Genomic DNA, 18,501 nt, shown 5'->3' on the forward strand with positions numbered 1-18,501 from the left:
ATAGGTCTTTCAGTGATGCTGAGTGTACAGAAAATGAAGCAGAAATGGAAATGTTGCCCTCAGAGAGGATGTCACATCACCAGACTTCGGTTTTGAAGCCACCAGAAGCTGGGGGGTTGGCAAAGAGAAGCTATATTCTGAAAAGAATTTCTTCTTCTGAAGGTTGGCTGGGTGTGCATTTAGGACTGAGCAGCAATGCCTGGCAGGTGTTAGGCTCTGCCCCAAAGATATGGGATTACAGCTCAGGGGCAGAGGAGCGGCCTGAGGCAGCAGTTCTACTTTCCCGTTTCAGGGAAAGTCTGACTGCAGGCACCACTAAGGACCCACTTGAGGTTGAACTTAGAGAGAGACCAGTAGCTGCATGGTGGAGAGAGTGGGATTAATCAGGATTGGGTTTTGTTAGGAGAATACAAAGAAGAGGGAATGGGCAAACGAGTTGAGAGCATATGCATAGGGATGATTTTAATGATGGACTTTGATCTAATTCGGTGGTGGTGGTGTCGGGGGGCGGGGGGGGTCATGAGGAAGTGAGGGACAGTGAAAAGGCGATAGGTTCAAGAGACGGTGAGTTCCTGTGGCCTTAGAGAATTATTGGAGTTGATAAAACATCTTAAGGAGTGATCATGGAAGGCTGCAATAAGAGGTAATGACAAAGTCAAGGGTATGACCCAGTGACCACAGGAGTGAGTAGCTGAAAAGAATGGAGGATAAGATCGTTGAAAGAAAGGATGTCAAGGAGCTGAGAGGTCAGAGTATCATCAATATGGATCATGAAATAATCAAAAATTATGACAAGAGTGGTGTTGGAGCGACAATGAACAAGGAATGAGAAGTGACTTGAAAGGGGGTCTAAATATATGGTGATGGAAGGAGATCTGACTCTGGGTGGTGAACTCACAATGGGATTTATAGATGATGTGATACAGAATTGTACACCTGAACTCTATGTAATTTTACTAACCACTGTCACCCCAATAAAAAAAAAAGAAAAAAAAGAAAGGGGGCCTATCGATGACCTCAACAAAGGGTCACTGGCCAGTAAAGCTGCTTCTTTCTTGCAAGAAGGTGATATAGACCTCATAATTAGAAACAGGACTCTAATATTCCAGATATCACTCACAAGGCATTAAATCTTCTTTCTATTTGCATTTCTGGCAGTTATAATTACCTGTCTTCTGGAAGTAAAGGAAAAACTCACTGCCTTCATGAAATCCATCTACCTTGATTCATATGAGGTCTGACAATTAAGTTCGCGAACTTGTGGCAATGATGTTGCTAACCGTTTTTGATATTCATTATGAATCTGTACCAACTGGACAAACAGTTAACCAAGTTTACTATCTGGAAGTGCTGAAAAGGCTGCGTGAAAAAGTTAGACGATCTGAACTTTTCGCCAACAATTCATGGCTCTTGCATCACAAAAATGCACCAGCTCACAGGCACTGTCTGTGAGGGAGTTTTTAGCCAGTAAACAAATAACTATATTGGGACACCCTCCCTACTCACGTGATCTGGCCCCCAATGACTTCTTTCTTTACCCAAAAATAAAGGAAGTATTGAAAGGGAGACATTTTGATGACATTCAGGACATCAAGGGTAATATGACGACAGCTCTGATGGCCATTCCAGAAAAAGAGTTCCAAAATTGCTTTGAAGGATGGACTAGGCACTGGCGTGGGTGCATAGCTTCCCAAGGGGAGTACTTCGAAGGTGACCACAGTGATATTCAGCAATGAGGTATGTAGTACTTTTTCTAGGATGAGTTCATGAACTTAATAGTCAGACCTCGTATTATCTCATATCCTTTCCCCCACCCCCATGCAGCTACTGGTTTCCCTCAAAGTTCATGACAGTAACTTCAAGTGGGTCCTTAGTGGTGCCTGCAGTCAGACTTTCCCTGAAATGGGCAAAGGATTCTTACACATATTCCATTATGAGGAACTTGACCTTTTCCACATGACTGCTTATGGCTGATAGCATTTTTTAAAGATGGGCACACATGTCAACACTCCTTCACTGAGAGGTAGAGCCTTGGTTCCCTCCCTTAGACCTGGATAGACCTTTGTAACTGCCTCAACCAATAGAATGTGGCACAGTGATGCTATGTGATTTCTGAGGTCAGGTTATGAATACAGAGTGGCGTTGGCCTGGCTCTCTCTCTGTCAGGACATCTGCCCTTGGAACCCAGCTGCCATGTTCTAAGGAGCTCAGTTGTATTGTAAGGGCCTGTGTGGAGTGGGCTGGCTGACAGTCCCTGCAAAGTCCTTAACCAATAGCCAGACACGTGAGTGAATGAGCCTTCTGGTGGTGCCAGCCCCTGGTCTAATCTTCCAGCAGAGGCCGTACACATCATGTGCAGACACAAGACATGTGCTATCTAAATCTCTGACCAGCAGAAACAATGAGAGACAATAAATGAAGTGTTGGAGTAATTTATCGTATAGCAACAGATAACTACTAGTAAGTTGGCGAAGGAAGCTTTCACCTCTTGGCACTAACTGACAAGTCCTGCCGGGAGGCTGATGCACCCCTTCTCCTTTTTTAACATCAAAGAGCCTTTAAATGATTCTACCTTAAGGACACCAATCCTTGCAATTACTTTTGGATGGGGGAAAGAAACAAATACAAATTGGTTAATTTACTTATTTTTGAGCATCTCTTATGTACCAGGCATTAATCTAACCTCAGAGAGTCTAGAATCTGGTGAAAGAGATACACAAGAAATAAAAGCTTATAGAAGAGTGTGACAGAGGCAATGAGAGTGGCAGTCAGCAGCTCTGGTGGAGCAGTGCCTAACGGAAACATGGGGGTCAGGAAAGGTGACCTGAGCCCAGCCTTGAAGCATAAGTCAGGATCGGCTCACTGGACAAGGCACAGGGCAGAACGAGCACAGGAATGGACTCCTGTCACCTGTGACGTTGCGTTTGGGGCACGGGCAGGATGAATATACCGGGGGTGCCAAAAAAATGTACACACATGACTTGTATTCATCTTTTGTTATTGGTATATGTTGAGTATTACAATTTTATTACAGTTTTTTCCTTTCTTAAAATGTGTATACATTTTTTTGGCACCCTCTATATATTACACATATCCTATGGGCTCCTAACTGACAATTTGGGGGGCAAAAGACTTAGGACATGGAGTAGTAGATGAATTAGTCCTTGTGAACTCCTGATCAAACACTGGCGACAGTGACATAGATTTTTCTGTAACATCTGGGCACAAACACTCTCTCAGTGGCTGACTGAGAAAAAGTCACCTGGGGTGAATTTTAATTCAAACCTTTAATTTCCTATCGTCTGAAATAGCGCTTTTCTCTGCCTGGTGACCCCAGTGCCTGACTCTGAGAAGATGAACAGAGATGGTCACTGCCAAGAGTCACTGAATCGCCACGTTCATTCATTTTTAGGCCTTTCCTGCCTGGCAGGTCCCCTTTCTATCTCATCTTCACACAACCCAGTAACAAGGGCAGGAATAAAATCATAGTCCCGCCACACAGTCCTCAGCATAGGTAAGTTCTGTTTATAATAATAATTAAAAATTGTTTTGAGAAAAGAGAAAAGGGAAAGAAAATCTGGCGTAGACTTTCTAAAAAAAATTGGGGGGGTGGGTGGGAAAATGTTTTCTCCGATAATTTTTTTCTCCCTTAAAAAAGAAAACGAAAAAATGTTAAGTATGTTATTTAAAAATCATTGTCTATGATTTATCTTATATTTTGATTACAAACTTATGTAAGACATCTTAGGATTTAGGCAGACTTACTAACTGACCTTGGGTAAGTTTCTGCACCTCTGTAGTATTCAGTTTCCCCATTTGTAAGATAGAGTGAATATTGGTATCTATCTAATACAGACATTGTGAGGTTTAGATGTGATAAGGCTATGACGGAGGTCCTATCTCTAGGCCAGTACCTGGCACATAGTTCTCTCTCTCTCTCTCTCTCTCTCTCTCTCACACACACACACACACACACACACACACACACACACACACGCACACACACTCCCCAGAAATACAGAGAACAATCGTTCATCATAGCATAAAGAAGGTGCATTCCTGTCTCCAGGAAGCATTGCCATTTTCATTAAAAAAGAATTCAGGTGTTTTGTTTTTTGAAGTTTCCTCTCTCAGTGATTTCTAGATCTAGAACAATGGATTTCAAACTGGTTTTTGAGTCATGGACTCCTTTAGATAATATTATGAAAGTTATGGACTCTCTCTCCAGGAAAATGCATACACACAGACAGAATGTTCCCAGGCCCTCTGAAGCCCAGCCATGCGTGTGTCTGGTTAAGAATCGCTGATCTACAGGTTGCTGAGTATGTTCTGCCTATGCTGCTACTCGTCACCAAACAATTGCCTTCTTGTAACCTGACGCTGAAATGCACACGTGGAATGACGCAGTCACATAATCTCAGGTGTTTGGTCAAGAAATGCAGCAGATTCCTCCAATTGCAATTCAGTAAAGGCTTTGCATAATACATCAGCGCCTCCCTCTGGGCTATCTATGATTCCTCCATATTCTTGCAGCACATACAACAAACTAGCATGTGAAAGGCACAGAAACCTGTCTTAATTGGAGCAAATCAACAGCTTTTAGAAACTGCAGGAAAACGAAGCATCAGAGAAAGTGGAAATTGCCCCCAGTGACAGCTCAGAAAAATGGGGCTGAGTAGGCAAACTGTGCCCCCCTGGGTTGCAGTGGATATCAGGTGTCATGATCACCCGTTACTGTCATCGGCCTCCCAGGAGCATCCTGCTCACCTGTTTGATAGTCAGACTTGGTGGATTTTAGAATCAGGCAGGCCTGGATTTAAATCCTGGCTTTCTTTGCTGTAAAAATCTGGAGGTTGCTTAGCTTTTCTGAACCTTACTTTCCTTATCTGTGAAATGGGGATAACGAGAGTATGTACCTCATGGGATTATGAAAATTCAACAAGATAAGGCACGTAAGGTGCTCAGCACCCTGCCCAGTCTGTAGAAAGTAGTCAGTAATATAGCTGTTAGTATGAACTCTAGCCAAGGGTGATAATAGCATAGACTTTGCAGTTAGGGAAACTTGGCTCCAAATCTTGACTTCACCAATCGCTTACCTGTTTAACTTTGTGCAGGTCACCTGACCTCTCCAAATGTCTGTTTCTTCAACTGAGGCATAAGTGAAGCATAGCACCTGCTTCATAAGGTAGTTCAATGAGCCAAGGCATGCATGTGCTTAGCGCAGTGTCTGGTACATATTAAACACTCAATAACTGGTGTCAATGATGATGATGACGGTGAAAATAATAATTAATACTTACAAAGTTCTTGCTAAATGCCAGGAACTGTTCTGAACACTTTACATGTATTACCTCATTTAATATTTACAACTAATGAGACAGTTCCAATTATTACTTCCACTTGACACATGAGGCCTGCAGGGGTTCAATAAATTATCCAAGATCACAGAGCTGGTAAGGATTTAAACCTACGCAGTCAGGATTTGAGTCCATGCCCTTACCTACTGTGTTTTCCTGACGAGAATATGTCAGAATCAGGCCTTTTCAACAGCCATTCCAGGCCATACCAAGGACTCACTTCGTTAAGGTCAGAAGCATTTTCCATTTCTGGCTGGAGCGCCCTCACCTGTCCCCTCAGTTTTCATGGCATGTTGGGGACAGGAACACTGCTCGGGCTGGATGTGGATCTATGAGACCACGACTGCTTTCCCCAAATCCTCCTGGATCCACGGGGCTCAGTCTGCCGATGGCTGCTAACCGCTCTCGCGTGTGAGGGACAGCCCTCCTGCATGACCGCACAGAGAGATGGGGTTTGCTTGATGATTTCAAAAGGGGAGCACACTGGGGCAGAAGAATTTTCCTGCATGCTTGTTTTGCTGCTTCACAGCAGCTCAGGCAGTTTCCAGGGACAACTGCATGATGAAGGAGCCCAGGCTCACGGGAGACGCGTGGCCTCCTGCTCTCCTCCAACAGTCACAAGGCTGGCTCCCACAGTCAGGCTTCACAGGAAGCAAAGGGGAACAACAGGGACAGGTGGCTGACATCCTGACACTGGGAAAGGGATGGTGACTGAACATAGCCAAATTACATCAATGGCCCAGGGTCAGAGAATAGAACTAGTAAAAGAGAGAGGAGAAATCAGTCTAGCCTTTCTGGTCAGTCGGCACAGTGGCAATGGCAAGAGATGGCTGTCTGTGGGGGATTCAGCCCCTCTGATCTCCATCAGTGCTCCCCCTTCTCGCAAACCGCCCCGGATAAACATACAATCGAAGTTTCAAGACTTGCCCTAGTTTCCCTTCTAACGAGACTGCTGCCCTAAGCTCCTCCTACACAGAAATGTCGGGCCCCACCAGGGCTGCTCAGCTTCCTGTGGTTTAGTCGGAACATGGAAGGCCCGTGTTTGTATAAGTGGAGTCAGAGGCTGGCCTCCTAGATTTCACTGTCGGCCCCACACAGTCGTTATTTTCTCTGGTACGTGGTTCTGCAGACTCTACATTCTACTTACTCTTTGTATCTGGCCCTGCCCAGAAGGTCAGTTCCACAGACTGCAAATTTAGGAGCTGCTCTCTGTCCTGGGAAGAATTCTGGAATGGAGACCTAAAAGGGAAGAGGAAGCATGCTCCCCAGGAGGCAGATGCTGATTTATGTAAATACTAGTAATTCCCAGCCACCTCCTTTGCTTCTCTGACAGGGTGACCAGGCTGGTGGCATAGGGAGCTTTGGGAGATGGAGCACCTGAGCTCCGTAAGAGGATCTGTAGGGAGGTGTCCAGTGACCTCTGACCTGTGCATGGTCTAGATGGAGACAGAGAAGGTATTCTTCTCAAACTAGAACGGAAAGCATGAAGTTCGGAGGCAGTTCACTGGGGATGACAGAACCAGAAATCCCAAAGACAGTGCAAAGTTGGGGTAAAGCACTGATTACAAGAAGATGAAATTTATGAATAGCAGCAACAGATAAGTTCCTGTACTTGTGTCCCCAAAAAACAAAACAAAAACCAAGGGATACTGACTAGGTTTAGACTGTAACTCTAAACTTGGGCACAAAACATAATATTTTGAGATTCTATTTCCTCACTTACCAAATTGGGATAAGACAGCCCGTACCTCAGGAAGCTGCCGCGAGGATTTAAACAGTTAATAGAGGCAAAGTGCTCAGCACAGTGATCATGACGATGATCATGATGGTGATAACTAACAATTCGATGGTTCTTCCTAGAGTGCTTCCCACCCAGGCAATCTGGTTCCAGAGCCTGGCTTCTTAACCATCATGTTATACTAAGTCTCACAAATGTTAAGACTAATTACTACAATTATTACAACTAAGAGAGATGTGGCTGAGGCACAGCACGTGTGAAAATGATTTCAAGGATGTGGTTGGCAGTAAGTTCAATACGAGTTACATAGAGTGTGACGCACTGGTAACAGTCTTCGGTTACCTTTTGCAGTGCAGGCATCACAGGCAGAGAGTCACACAGAAGCAGGATCAGAGAATGACCAGAATGGCCAACTTGCGGCATAAGAAAACTAGCCAAGGATGTGCTGCCTGAAGAAAAAATGACCTGGGGTGACATGACAGTGACCTTTGAAGGCCTCGCGCCTACTCTGCAGGGACCCAACAACTAGCCCAAGTGGGGGTCAGCTCTAGGTAGATAGGGGATTCAGCTCCATATCAGGAAGGCATTTCTGACGTGCTCACTCAGGGTGGACAGTGAGCATCCTGTCCCGGGGGCACCTGAGTGCTGGCAGAGCCCATGCTTCTGGGATTCAAATACTGGGACAGGTGGGTGATGGCTGCAGAAGAGAAGGTCCTTTCCAACAGTGACACTCCAGGGCTGTAGGACCATGGGCTCACGTGACAAACAAAACAAAGCAGTTTGTTTCTTTCAAGCACACGTGGTGATATTTGGTTATTTCTCTCCTCCCTCTTTTTTGAAGTCAAATTTTTAGTTTGTCTTACCTACAAAGGCCGTTGATTGAGAGTAGCTTTTTGCAGAATGACCTATAGACAATGGCTTTTGTTAAGAGGGCCAGAGTTAGGAGTGTGAAAGGTGCAGTGGGGGACAGAAATAAAAGTAGCTAAGGGGGTACACACAGCGTTGTTGGGGAGGGGAGCAAATGGGGAAAAATAGGTGCCAAAAAGGGAAAACGCAACAGGGCACTTAAGGCTAGACATAGCATTGCAGAGCCTTTTAAATAGCTACTCAAAGCGGGGACCCAGCACTGCATCCCTTAGGGATTGTTAGAAACGTGGACCCAGAGACTCCACCCCAGACCAACAGAGTCAGAATCTGCATATTAACAACTTCCTTAGATGATTTGTGTGCACATTACAGGTGAAGGGCACGGATGTGGAGATCATCTAGGGGAGAACCAGGCTCAGATGTGCTGTGCATTCATCTCAGTAAAAAAAAAAAAAAAAGAAAAAAGAAAAGGGAGGAAAGGAACACTGGAGTAATAGGAAGCAAGCAGTGACGCTGGAGCCTGGTCTCCATGGGGACGGCCCAGCTGTGCCTCCAGCCCAGCTGCTCCAATTATGTCTGTTTCTTTATCTAGTTGGGTTTAGAACAGTCAGTCAAATTTGCATGAGGAAGTCAGAGGTAATGGGGTCCGTGGGCACAGGTACTCATCTGACGCCTAATTAAGCCGTCTTGGTAAATCATCTCTAGAATGCCTGTTATTATTTTAGGAAACAACATAAAGAGAATGATAATTAAAAGAAACACCCTGGGTGGGAATTTTGACTTCCTTCCAGTGGTTGACGTGTAAAGCACCTTTGGATTTTTTTGATAAAGTAACATTTCTATAAATTTTCACAGATCACACAACGCCAAAGCTTATCTCTGCTGCAGTTTTTTTCCCTTTCCTCTGTCTATGCTTTGAGTTTGCAGCTTTTTTTTTTTTCTTTTCGACTGCTGTTTTTTTTTCTTTCCACTGAGTATTTTCTGATTTTACTCTGACTTGTGGTGGGGGAAGGCACTGCTCTTGGATATTACATGCCATCTTGAAGCATAAAATGCCAAATCCAGCTACATGTTTTCAGGTGAGAAGGCAATTTACTTCACAGTTGAGCCCATGCGAGGCATTTTCATGCAGAGTTTTCCATCCTAGACTTCCACCAATACGGTATTCAGGGATTTACTGCCAGTGGAAAGTTCAGGTTCCCACTGTGTGTGTCTGCAGCCTCCCCACACGTGCATTCTCACTAGACCTGCTCTCTTCCTGAGTGACGCCACGTTCCCCAAGCCCCAGGTCTTCAGTGTCCCCTGCTGTGGCTTCATTCAGGTCCCTACATCCTGTCCTTGCTACCTGCCTGGACCCACTGTCTATGACCTGAGCCACTGTGTTAGTAACACTCCTAATGACCTGCCTTACACCCTGTCCGGCTGCCTGCCCCTCCTACCTGACAAAACCCCAACTTTGGATCATGCCACAATCCACCTTCTGTGCTCCCGGATCCATGATGCTGAGGGAAACTGGAGAAAATCCATGGAACCACCGACTGAGGCCACCACAAATTCACGGTCTCAGGTCTCACCTGGATTCTCGGCAGCCTTTCACAAATATTTCACTTGCCCTCAATGAACTCCTCTCCCCCTGAAAACCTCTTCCTTGACCCTGCAGCTCCACCTCACTGAGGCATCCTCTCTTCTTCCTGTCACAGATTTTTGAAAGCATGTTCAACACCAATGGCCTCCTTTAGCTCGTGTAGGTAGCTTCTCTAGATGTACAGATACCCTGGCCCCATGCTAAAGCAAATGAGTCAGAATCTCTGCGGTGAGGCCCAGGATTCCGTCATCAAGCAAGGTGCCTTAGCTGGGAACCGCGGCTGACTCTCTCGCCTCACTTTCAGGTACTCCTCCAACTGTCCCAGTGTGGCTTCTACCCACACCACTCCGTGAACGGCGGTCAGAAGTCACAGCCACGACAGCCCATACACTCCAGATTCTCTTCCCGGGTCTCCCTGGTTTGACCTCTCTGCAGCACTGACGCTGTTGGTCATTCCAAGGCTTTCAGTCACCTTTTCTTCTGTCTACTTCTGACCATCCCCTTTGGCACTTTTAGTGTGAGTCTTTCTTGCACCTTAATTATCGGTGGTTGTTTCCTTGGGTTCCTCGGGGTGCAGTTCTTTCTCAGCCACTGGTCTTCTCAACCAGTGGTTCCTCCCTGGAAAATCCCATGGCTTAATCTACAAAGCATGTGCTCATTTATATCTCCCGCTCTCGTTTCTCCTCTATCATCGTACCCATCTGTCCAACTACTTGCTGGACATTCCTATCTGGATGCCCCACAGGTGTCTTAATCTCAAATATGTCCGAAACCAAATCCATAGCTTCCCCTACCCCGCCCGTCCCCCATGCCGCCCCCATGCCAACTCCTCCTCCTCCTTTCCCATTCATGACTCGGTGTCTCCATTTCTACTGCCCAGGAGCTCCCTAGAAACCTAGGAGTCATCATACAGCCTTCCTGCTTCTTCATCTACTACATTTAATTCATGCCTCCTGATTTCATCTCTTAAACACTATTATGAAACTACATTTCTTCCATCTGCCCGTAGGGGAGGTCCTCTTCTTCTCTCACTTGGACTACTAAGACAGCCTCTTCCCTGGTCTCTGTCTCCAGTCAAGCCCTACCCCAACAGTTGCTGGGTGGTATTTCTAAAATGCCAACCTTGCTAGGGCAATCCCCTGGCTTAAGACATGTCAAAGCCCCATATGATCTAAAGATAAATCCCGGCTCTCTAGGATGGCACAGAAGGCCCATCGTGACTGCACCCAACTGCAGGGCTGGGACTAGGGTGAGGCCAATGAGGACCCTAGGGTGCAAAACGTAAGGAGACACTCACTCTCAGGTGCTAACTTTGCACATGCACAACCCCAAGAGTGAGTGCTGCCTTACACTTTGCACCCTAGGTACCAGCCTCTTTTGCCTCAGTCTAGCCCCCACCCTGCCAACTGCCTTTCTAGATTTTTGGGTTATCAGCCCACCAAGAGTGCTTCAGGACTCTCACTCTTGTTGCTAGATCATCACAGACATTTTTAAGAAGCTTCTTACAGATCTCGAGAAAGTCTCCTCCCACCTTCAACTCTTAGCCCCACGGGTATTATCTCTACTACTGCCCAGACCACATTAGCTTCTCCACTCCTGGTGAGCTTCTCAAACATAGAGATAGTGTCTGATCATCTTTTTATGGCCTGTGCCTGAGGCAGCATGTAGAAATCAGTGGGCACTCCATAAGTGTTACATGAACTGGATGCAAATCCATTCTGGAAACTTGCTTGAGGTAGCCTCAGGCCCACGGTGCAAAGCCCCAGTTACCTCTCAGCCCCTTCAGACCTCTCAGGATGGCTGTGTCCAGACCTGAGGTGGGGCAGGGGTGGATATTAAAACCATCAGCTCTCCAAGGGTGGTAGTCAGAGCACTAGCAAATAACTCTCCTGACAAATTTACTTGATGTTGGTCGGAAATTTTCATAAGAATTACATAATGCCTGGCCAAGTGCTAATTTCTGAGCTTCCTTCCTGCCAAATTTCCACTGCGCTGGCTCATAATTGCCAATCTCGTAGCAGTGATGTGTTTTCTAGCAAGAAACAGAGGTAGCTTTGGGAGTTATTTTGGGGCCTCATTAAATTCTTCTTGCGACCATTTCATAGCGTGATTCAGTAATGCACACCCATGTAGAGTATCTTTGCGACCAGGAGACGTCCTTAGAGTTTCTGTACTGAACTTCCTTGAACACTGCCTAGGAGGGACCCTGTCAGAGAAGAAACAGCTCTAAGGTAAATAACATTCTATGAGATCCAGTATCACAGTTTCACTTCTGTAGTGTTATTCAAGTCCTTTCTTAACTGTGGCCTATTTCTTTGAGGACAGGACCTGTGCTATATACACATCTGTATGTTCTCCATGCAGGCAGGGCATATCTACTTTGCTTCTCCAGAGCTGGCATAGTACCTGGCACATAGGAGGTACTTGATATCATTGGGTTCTGGAGAATGGGAAAAGAAAACCTTGGGGAGCAGACCTGGAGCTGGAGGGGCTCATCTCCAGACCTGCAGAGCTCAGGGTGAGAAGCAGAACACCACACTCTGGCTTTCCACGTAGCGAGGTCCCAGCGTGCCTGCCTGCTCCTGCAGGCAGACTGATGGCCAGGCCTGGAGTCCTGAGTGCACCAGGGTCTGGTGGATAGTGGGAGGCAATTTCATTCATTCAGAAACAGAGAAGCTGGCTATCCAACCCAGAGTCCTGGCTGCTGTTGCTCCTGAGTAGAACCTTGGGGAAGTTAATTTTCCTCTCCGTGTGCCATCTTCCTCCTCTAGCTAGCCTGCCAGCTCCCTTCAGACATTCTAATGGCGATGAAATAACAAAACAAAAAAAAGAGGTTTTTAAACCACCCTGAAGATTACAAAAAGGAAAACAAATGATTGCTATTCTCAAAAACGATGATCCCATTGATGTGTGTGATACATAGAAGGACAACTATAAACTATCATTCCCTCGAAGGAGGAAAAAAAGACCAGAAAACTCCTCTGTGAACTACTCAGAAGACGATGCGACCAACTCAGCAGGGTTTTACATAGAATTTCAGGGGTTCATGAAGCTTGTAAAGTTCTTTCATCTTCTCAGACACACAAGTTTGCACACTGGTGAAGACTGCCTGGGTGACAAGTTCCTTGTGGTCTTTGAATCAGTTTTAGAAACAGACAGGACCTCAGAGTTTAACTCATGTAACCGCCATCTAAGGAGATTTTACAGATGAGGTTTGAGGCCCAGAAAGTTTTCGTGGCTGACGGGAGGGTGCAGTGATGGGCAGCAGAACTGAGACCTGCATCCAGGTTTTCTAAATCCCAGTTATCCCACAGTATCGTGTTAATGTACCATGCTGAAAATAAATGTAAAGAAGGGGGAAGAGTGCAGCGAGACTGACTGTCAGGGGAAAGGAAGGAGAAGCGGTTCCTAGAATGTACACAGGGTGCCAAAAAAATGTACACACATTATACACATATGTGTGTGTGTGTGTGTGTGTGTGTGTGTGTGTGTGTTTTAATTTTATTGGGGAATATTGGGGGACAGTGTGTTTCTCCAGGGCCCATCAGCTCCAAGTTGTTGTCCTTCAATCTAGTGGGGGAAGGTGCAGCTCAACTCCAAGTCCAGTTGCCGTTTTCAATCTTTAGTTGCAGGGGGCGCAGCCCACCATCCCATGCGGGAATTGAACCAGCAACCTTGTTGTTAAGAGCTCGCGCTCTAACCAACTGAGCCATCCAGCTGCCCGTTGTGGAGGGCACAGCTCTCTGGCCCATGTGGGAATCGAACCGGCCACCCTGATGTTCAGAGCTTGTGCTCTAACCAACTGAGCCACCTGGGCGACCAGTGCACACATTTTAAGAAAGAAAAAAAACTATGTTAAAAGTACGCTGATGGTAACCACTTTGAGCACCTTTTGTAATTGCAGAAGTCAAACGTGACTTGTATTCATCTTTTGTTATCTGTATATATTGAGTATTGTAATTTTAACACAGTTTTTTCCTTTCTTCAATGTGCATACATTTTTTTTCCCAGCACCTCTGTATGGAGTAGCTATTACTTGGTTTCATTTTTGTGTTTAGTGTCGATTGGTTTTCTAGCTTCAAGCCAAGGAGACTAAGCTCCCTTCTGGCTCTCTACTTTGGATCTATAACTAAATCCTGATAGATCATCTGAGGTAGGCTTGTGTTGTAGAGGGGAAGGTAGGGGGGCCTGGTCACAAGATGAGCTCTAAACAGCTTATGTCCTTAGAAAAAGCCCAGGGCAACACAGAATCTACTGTTTCCAGGAAGTGGGGGAAAGATTTCTAAGGAGAAAAGCCTTGAAGAAAGAGTAGGGGTTTATGCAGCAAAGAAAAGGATACTGGGTGGTCCCTATAGGTAGGAGGGGAGGTGCTGAACTAGGGTGGGGTGTGAGGGAGGCACCGTGGGAGATGGGTCCGGGAGGCAGCTGGTGTCTGGCCTGGGAGCCATCTAAAGAGGTTTTGTTTAAGCTGGAGAGTATCAGTGTCAGATTTTCATTTTAAGTAGATAATTTTAGTAACCAGATAGAGGATAGCTCTAAAGAGATTTTCTCCCTCCCAATTAGAGGGAGGGATTCATTTGTTCATTCACTAATTCCAGTTTATGAAGCTCATAATATAAGCCAGGCACTGATCTAGACAAGAAAAGATGGACTAAACCAGGACAGTGATGATGGGGATGGAGCCATATAATCAATAATACATATCGAGGAGGCAGATTTCAGAAATACTTAGGAGTTAAAAAAATCAGCATGACAAACAATTTTGGGTGGGGGAGGGGTGGGATTGAAAAGGAAAGAGGAAGCATGTTGATGGAAGGTTGAAATAAATATTATGTCCAATATTTTAGAATTATATAAAGTTTAAAGATATTTTCTGGAAGAAGCTCCAAAAAGATTGAAACATGTAGGTCAAAACAGCCTTCGTTTGGACCATCTTTGAACCAGGAAACTACTTTGGAATTTGTTATTTCTCCAGGGCAGAGACTTACACCTGCCCTAGGGAAGTAATTATAAAATTGACATCATTGTAGGTTGAACCCAGAAAGGTTGAAATAAATACACAGATCTTGCTGGGTCCCCAGCTTTGTGGTAAGACTTTCCTACCAGAATTCTAATTTTGTCAAAATGGGGTTGCTTTCATGTAATTTTAGAATGAGCTTTCAAAAACCAGAAAGCAGCAAGTGAACACAGATGGGCCAGGGGACAGAGTGGGTTGGGTAGATGTTTATAAAAATAAAAGGTATCTTTTTCTCAAGGAAAAGAATAAGATGAGATTTTTCTAATGTTTCTTTAAGAGGCAAAAGACCTAGTCAAAGCATGCATTTTTGTTTTCTTAATTCCTTATCTACTACTGCAAATAAAGAGCAGCAAAACTAAAAGAAAAGAAAACACAAAAACAAAGGTTACATGCTGTAAATGCCTTTCAGATCCCTGCTTAGTCCTGCCCCGTGCTGTCTACAGGTCGCCTGCACGTCTCAGAGTTCTGTAAGGCGAAAGGGTGAAATGTAGGATTTACATCCCTGAAAGTGAGTCAGTCCTTAGCTGGCTTAGTACTTGAGCAGGGCACCAAGGACCGGCTTCCCCTTGTTGCCACAGGCAGGACACTAGACTCAGGTCCTACAGCTAAATGCCTGATGTGGAAGCACAGAGATCCCGGACTGGAGTGCTCGCTCTCTGTGAACATCCCTACACACCTGTGTGTCCTGGTAAGGTGATTTCAGGAGTTCCATTTCTGGGAAACTACAGGGGCAGCCTGACTGTAACAAACAGGCACACACTCAAGAGGACCTGAAGATGCCCCAATCACAGTGTGTATGCCCATCCTACGTAGTTGCAAATGCTTTACGGGCTGCTGTTTATTTATTTATTTATTTTTAAAGTAGGAGAAAACAATTGCTTGGAAGAAGCAACTCTAAACTAACTTCTGACATGCAAATCCAGCCTGACAGCTTAGCTGCAAACGTTGGTCTAGGGGTGAAACGAGCTCTCAGCCTTGCAGGGGCCTCTGTTGGTGCAGCGGAGAGGCACCTGTGAGCAAGGACCACGTGCTCAAAATACCATTGCTGACTCCAAGGGGCCCAGGTTTTCATCCAGAGCAGTAGTTTCAGAAGCTACCTGATGGATTCTGTTCTTTTACTCAAAATATTCTCTTCTTTCTTTCTTTCTTTCTTCCTTCCTTCCTTCCTTTCTTTTTCTTCCAGAAGAAAAGCAAAGATTATGGTGTCTTCCATCCTAGCAAGACCCAAGCAATATTGTTTGCCTGTTTTAGGAAGCCTCCGGGGCTGACAAATTGACAGAAAGTTGTGATGGGAAAAATGAGGTTGACGTGAAATTACTGGAATGGGCCCCTCTGAAAGGCTTCTGATACCCCCACACTCAATGAGGCGTTTCCACTGGGCTTGAAGAAGTCATGTAATACAGGCTGTTGTCTTTCATGCTCTACTGGCTGAAGACACTTTATAGGCCCCAGAAAACTGCCAACAGGAAGAAAGGCAGGAGCAAAACAGGAACCCAAGGCTGCCAGAGGTCTGTGGGCCCTGCCTGGGATAAAGGTCCAAATGGGCTTATAAGTTTAAGACAAGGGGATTTCACCATATGTGCTTGCTTTGACTCTCCAAAACTGTATGCTAAGGTGTCCCTTTCCTTTCTATGTGATAGTACCCAATTAGTAAGCCAGCAACAAATAAAATGAAGGACAGGACTTCACCCCTCCCCAAACACACACAGGGGGAAGGTCCCTTTTCACTGAGTACCTGTAACCACAGTATTACAGCTACTGTAAAGTAAGAGGTACTATTCTCTCCTGATAATGGGTTTTCCCATCACTTGAAAAATTATTTACCAAGTGTCTGTAACCAAGGTGAAAACACCCCCAAAGTTTAGATCTGTATCAGCATTTCCCTCAAGAGCAGGTCAGGTTACAGCTTTTATCAAGAGCAAACAAAAAGAAGGAGTTGAAAAACAAATACAACTGTAAATTAATAGCCACAAAAAGCAGAGACCGGGGACTACTAAAACATCTTTGTATCACAGAAAGATAATGATTTTGGACGCCAGCCTAGGGAACCCGGCAGCAAGTCCATAGGAGGCTGACCAAGTGAAGCTATAGAAGTTGCAATTTGTCGGATTAAGCATTTGGGAGAAGCCCACACAGAATTCAAGGAACGAGCTGACAAAGGCCTCCGGGTTAAAATGCTATCCTCAGCTTCCTCCAAACCCAGCCCAGTTCTCCTGCACGAGCCACTTTTTCAGACATGTTCAGCCGTTAGCGGCTCTTATGACACTGGTTGCAGTTCTCTTGGTTTCTTTTTTGGCACAATGATGGCAAGAGAGACTTTTCTCTCTGGGAGCTCCATGTAAAAATAAAGAGGATTTTTATGATTTTAAAAAACAAACACAATGAGGATTTGGGGTGGAGGTCAGAGGACGGGGATGGTGAGCAAAATAACGGATTGATGGAGTAAAAGACATTCGTGTGCAAGGAAAACGAAGTTTACTGCCGACCTCGCCACCTATTTACCTTCATGGTTTGAAGGGTGGTGGAAATAGCAGTAACATGTTATACTAAGAGCCTTGTAGAATCACAGAGTGTGCGAGCTCCAAGTGACCTTACCAACAAATTAATTCGTTCTCAATCATAAGTCATGATACAATTTTCACTGGTTCACAGAAAACTGAGAATTATTTGGATAACCTACGGTCACACTTCTTTAAAAAGCAAGACAAATTCAATTTAAAGGATTGTTCTTTAGTCCGAGATTAAATTTTCCCCACTTTTGTGGTATTCAAATATTCTTCCTTTCATGAAAAGATAGTGATTATCAATGGCAGTTTGGGATTTTAAAGAAAATAAATGTAGTCTATCTCTGTTCCTCATTATTATCCCAATTAGTTTTTAAAAATTTATTGAACTATAACATACATACATCCCCAGTTAGTTTTAATAGTCCTATATATAGCTTTCTAACTTGGCAAAGTGAAACGTTGGGCAACCCCATATAAATCTCCCAAATTGTTTTTTAAAGAAAATTTACTGGTCCATAAAATTGGATTGAGTTCAAGGTCCCTCCCATTTGCAGAAAAGGAAATAAGATAGTAGAGGGGTTACATGTTAAAGCATTATACAAGCACTGAAGTTCCCCTAGCTAGTTAACAGCAAAGCCAAGACGAGGATCGGGCTCTCGTCTCCCCGAGTCCAGAGTGCTTACACCCTACTCAGCTTCACAGGTGTACAATACTAATACAGAGTTTGAGGTTAAAACCACTTACAATGCAGAACTGAGACGAACATGATTTTATGCAGTCCATTAGGTTGCATGTTAAACTCCACTGTGCTTTGCCACAATTACCTCTTACAATCATGACAAATAATATTTACACAGCATGAATTATGCATGTGTGTGATTTCCACCTGATCAACACTCAATAGGGTAGCACACGATTTTTTAAATATACACAAATAAATATACACTTATCTCATCACTTCCACTTACAGCGACGATCTAGTGCAAAACTATACCACTCAGTTTTTTCAAATTGAGATGTAATGCACGCACCATCAAATTCACCCTTTTAAAGTGCACAATTTAGTGGTGTTTCGTATATTTACAGGGTTGTGCAACCATCTCTAGTATCTATTCCAGAATCTTTTCATCACCCTGCAAAGAAATCTTGTACCCATCGTCACTCCCCATTACCCTCTGCGTGAAGCGCCTGGCAACTCACTAATCTACTTTCTAGCTCGATGGATTTGCCTATTTGAACCAAAGTACTTTGGATCCCAAATAACAACCAAGATGATCTCAAAACTTAGGAGCACGCACACACACGAATTTTGATTTTAGCAACACCTCACTTTCCCTTTTGATATTCTCTGCCCTCTCCACATCCCACCCCCGCCCCCCCAACTGTGTCTCAGAGGTGACTTCTCTGCATTTGTCCTCCTCAGGGTACAA

General features: G+C 44.8%; 1 protein-coding gene across 3 annotated transcripts in view; it reads right to left on the minus strand.

The window, feature by feature from the left end:
* The window catches only part of GALM (galactose mutarotase), a 46,599-nt gene that overhangs the window by 10,590 nt on the left and 17,508 nt on the right, over nucleotides 1-18,501 (minus strand). The gene's annotated exons all lie outside the window — the stretch shown is intronic.

The sequence above is a fragment of the Rhinolophus ferrumequinum genome, chromosome 13, assembly GCF_004115265.2.
Source record: "Rhinolophus ferrumequinum isolate MPI-CBG mRhiFer1 chromosome 13, mRhiFer1_v1.p, whole genome shotgun sequence".
Classification (NCBI taxonomy): Eukaryota; Metazoa; Chordata; class Mammalia; order Chiroptera; family Rhinolophidae; genus Rhinolophus; species Rhinolophus ferrumequinum.